The 4,487-nt window shown below is 33.6% G+C and overlaps 1 protein-coding gene across 8 annotated transcripts in view; it reads left to right on the top strand.

Moving 5' to 3' along the window:
• Positions 1–4,073, top strand: part of SYNCRIP (synaptotagmin binding, cytoplasmic RNA interacting protein) — a 33,264-nt gene extending 29,191 nt beyond the window's left edge. For 4 of the 8 annotated variants that reach the window (XM_011967608.1, XM_011967609.1, XM_011967611.1 and 1 more), the window contains one exon: positions 1–4,069. This exon is cut by the window's left edge and continues 2,948 nt beyond it. The gene's annotated coding sequence lies outside the window, so the exon portion shown is untranslated. The other 4 variants (XM_011967610.1, XM_011967614.1, XM_011967613.1 and 1 more) reach the window with 2 other exon arrangements.
• Positions 4,074–4,487: the final 414 nt, after the last annotated feature.

Genomic DNA, 4,487 nt, shown 5'->3' on the forward strand with positions numbered 1-4,487 from the left:
TATCTTTTTTATAGTAATCACTTTTGAATTGTGTTCAGATATGCAGTTTCAGGTGTAATCATCAGAGCTGGTTAGTCAGGCATTCCAGATAGTGGTTCTTTTCAGAACCTTTTTAAAAGGGTTGGTTAACTACCTCAGTAGCAGAGGATTGAACTATACCCTGTCTGTACTGTACATAGAAAATCTTTGTAGATAAAAGCAAGGCTTGTTAAATATGATATGAGGGTAAGATTTTAATATACCAAATGTAACATTCTTAGTTGCCTTTAGTTTCAGAGGCTTGTAAGACTTCCTCATGACCATCATAACAGGCCTTGCTTTTGTCGTATTTTGTGGCTGAAAAAGCAGCCTTGCTTCTTCAGATATTGTAGTTATTTGGATGTATAATAGTTTAGCAAGATGTTACTTTTGTAAGACATCAGATGTTCAAAAAAGTGCATCCGAACTTGTACTAAATACTGCAGTGTCCCTTTATAAAAAGTCAGACTAAAACTGACAATTGTACAGCGAAGCCTGACATTTGGATATTTTGAAGTTTTTTCATAAATCATAGAAATTAGTATATGGCTGTAGTTTAGCTTTTTAGGTAAAAGGTATGTTTCATTAGTGCATTTCTTACTGCTGATCACAGTAAACATGTGAATCAGCTTTCCATTTCTTATGCAGGTCATGATAACTTGTAGAGTAGAGTACAATCATTTGTGCTATGTTTTTAATTTTCTAAAGCACCTTGACAGTGAGTGTTCAGTGGTGAAGCATCCTCTATTGAATCACCCTCAAAAATTTTTTTGCCAAGTCCTGAGTTGATAGCTTAAAGTAAAAAGTGAAAATTATAGTTTCATTAGGACTTGGTGTAAAGAAATCCCCTCTCCCCTTCCCCAAAGGGATACTGCAGTTATATCACATACCCAATAGGCACCACGATGAAGATCAGAGCTTATACTTAATTAAGGTTTTATACACACCAGTTCCCCAGTAAATGCAAATTTAACAAGAAAATTAGACATGTCATATGTTCAAAATGCTCATGGCAAACAATCATTTTGCATTCCTGCAAATAAAATTGTTTTATACTGTAAGCTGGAGGCGAGTGTAACTTATTTTTGTAATAAAGTTTTTATTTTTTTTATGTGTCATTAATATAAATGTGTGTTAGTGTAGAAATCTTCTGGTTTAAAAACTTAGAATTGCACACATTTCAGTATGTTTATTTGTACTTACATAATTTTAGAATAGTGGTTGCCAATAGCCTGTATGTTTCACATTAATTGGTTTTTTGTTATCTAAATAAATCATTTTAGTATGTTGTATGTCAGTTACTGGGATAGCTGGGACATAGAGTGTAATTTAAAATTTGTCAATAAGTATTCATTGGAATATATGTAAATGTGCCTTGCCGGTTATTGAAACTTACCTACAAAATGAGTATGGGGTGACAAAAATTAGTTCCTGGTGCTTAATGAAACTTTCTGCCACTGATTTTATATATTACCCCGTGCTTTTTTAAAGTACATCTCTCTCAAAACTTAGTGTAAGTTTGAGGGCTACACAAAACATTTACATTTCATTCTAACATAATATAATAGGTTGTGGAAAGTGGGTAAACTAAATGTAGCCTTCAGTAAAATTGAATCTCAGTGTAATCCTTGGTGCTGGCATTTCCCAGTTCCGAGGAGTTAAATGATCCCATCTAAGAGGTCATTGCCATGCCTATTGGCACTTTACTGTCATAGCATTTTTAAGGGACACTGTCAAGGTGTTTAAGTTAATTCTCAGAATTATTTGTTGGGATTTTAGGACAGGTTTGTTTTACTTCAAGTAAGAACTGCATTGTCAAAGTTGAGAGATGAACACTTTTGTGAGTTCACAAATGTGTTCTCAAGAAAACATTAAAATATGGAGCTCTGGGTTTTCAAGACTATTTGGCATTCTTAGTTTGGGGACTTGGGAGGGAAACTGATAAAAAGAAATTGTGAAGAATTGATGGTTATACTTAAAGAAGGGTAATGTAAACAGTGGTGATGAAATATATACACATCAAGTGAAATTACTTGACAGTGTTCATTTGAATGACTTTGAATTCAAGCCATTATAATTACTTTTAAAATTAAATATCATTTGCACTGTTCTGATAATGGGTGCAGTTTTTGAGCAATATAATCAGAGCTAAATATGCATGTAGTGATTAGTGATGTGAACAATTAACGTTCTGAGAAGAAATACTAACTGTGGTATTTTCAAACTTAAATTTCTGTAGTAAAATCAGTATCAAAGTCTTATCAGATCAAGGAAAACAGGCAATGCATATAAACATACTTTTGAATGTTGTGTGGCCTATAAAGCAATAATGCAATTTATATGGAATGTCATGGGATATGAGAAATGGAAATGCAAAAATAACTAATCCTTTAGTAAAAATGTCAACATGTTAAAGGGGGAATGTTAACTAATGTAGGTTATTGCTATTTGTGATTTGTTTATGGGTTCTTGGCTTTGACAGCTTCAAAGAATGGACAGTGATAAGTCAAAGAAATTTTGTATATATTGTCAAGGAAAGGATCTTAAATCCAAGAGTCAAGTCCCTTCCTTGGGGTAAAAAATGTATTCTTAAAGCATTCTGATTGTTAAAAAGAAAACTTAAGTTATCTAACCAAAACAGACGCAAGATTTTGTTTCTGCAGACTACTTGGCAATCAAAAGTGATCACAAATTTAGTTTATCAGTTTTCAGAAAGTTGCTTTGTGAGAAAATTTTGTTAGATATATTCTCCCAAGCATGCTTTTTGTGGAAGGTTTTCGGCCATTGCAACTGAATCAGATGTTAAAAATGAAGGGAAAATTGTGCACACACAAAACTGTTGTACACTCATGATTGCAATGTTAGCTTAAGAAACTTTTCTACCAGTTACTGCAAATCTGACTTAAAATGTAGTTTCCTCATGATAAAATAGGAACAACATAGAAATGGATTGATGGGGTGGTGATCTGAGTTATTGTATATAAAAGTTTTTAAAGAATAGAATGAACATCAAGCTAGATAGGCAAAATTGACACATTTGGAACAGCTTTTTTGACTGTGAAGCCAAAAGTTGTCAGAAACATAGCAAAAGATCCCATATTATTACAGAGTATCATACGTAGTCTCTATTTTAAGGGGAGAAATTAAATAGAAGGGCTTCATGCATTTAGGAGAGGGTGCTAAAGCTTCTCAAGTTCGTAAAACTTACAGGAATACCCACCATGATCATTTTCTCTCTAACTGTGTATACCACAAAATTTTCATCTGGCCATAGGAATTCATTGGTGGGTGTAAAATTAATGACTAAAGAACTTAACTGACAAATACATAAAAGAAACAGACTTGTGGGGATATTGTTTTAAGGTGTATTAATTACTCAGTGATCATACCACTCAATAGGGCATGCCACTACTTTCTTAAGATGCTAATTATGAAGCAGTGCTCACAGGCATTTTTTAACTAGCAAATTACTAGATGGACTTTTGGGGTCTGTCACTTTTTAAAAGTATTTAAGACTTAAATTAGCACCACAGTCTGCCTTCAGTAATACACCTAAAATATTCTTCAGGACCAGAAGCATTCAGTTTGAAAATTGTGCAGATGCAAACCAGTATTATTACTAACGCTCTGGGTCAAAGGTTAGGTTTTTAATGTTAACAGTAGTCTGGTAAATATTTAGAAGTCTGGCATTGAGAAACAAAAGCTTGTACCTGACTAGTATTTTTATTTAAAAAAATTAGTTCTGTTAGCTTATTTAAATTGTCTTTTACATTTATTTATCCGTAGAATTTATATTTATTTCATTCCTTTCATCTCACTGAAAACTGTCTGCAGGCCCTTTGATTTGGATTAGATGTGTGAAGTACTGTCTTTTGCCAAAAACCTCAAATTACCTGTTCTTTTCAACGTAGTGGTTTTGTGCTTGTTTGGAGATCAGTTCAAAAACTATCTGTACTATCTGTACTGCCTCTGATGTTAAGATTTTATGTATAGCATAAGGAAGCTAGCTCTGACTATATTTTCCTAAGAATAAAGACCTATTTTTGTAGCATGTCTTAGGATCTCCAGGAGTCCAAGAATTATTGTGGGTGTCCTCCATTTCATCACTTTTCACTTAACAGCTTTTAAGTAGACACTTGGAATCTTTAGAGGTCTGTCGCACTTTGATTATCCATACATTCGAAGTAACTGGCCAATGGTGAAAAATTGCCCAAGATATCCTCAGTTGCAATCACATTACTGGAAGATGAATAGAATAAATTCATTAGGCTGGTCTTAATTTTTGATGGAAACATTCTGTTGTCACATACTTACCATTGGATTTGATAAAGTTAGTGATAATTTGGAAAGAATTGGGGACTTGTCAATATATTTGTGGGTTTTGGCTTATACCCCTAGGGTTTCTTGGTTGGGGAATGAGCAGTTTGGCCACTTCCATCAGGACAAGATTCTTTAGGTCATTTAGTGCA

The sequence above is a fragment of the Mandrillus leucophaeus genome, unplaced genomic scaffold (assembly GCF_000951045.1).
Source record: "Mandrillus leucophaeus isolate KB7577 unplaced genomic scaffold, Mleu.le_1.0 Scaffold804, whole genome shotgun sequence".
NCBI classification, from domain to species: domain Eukaryota; kingdom Metazoa; phylum Chordata; class Mammalia; order Primates; family Cercopithecidae; genus Mandrillus; species Mandrillus leucophaeus.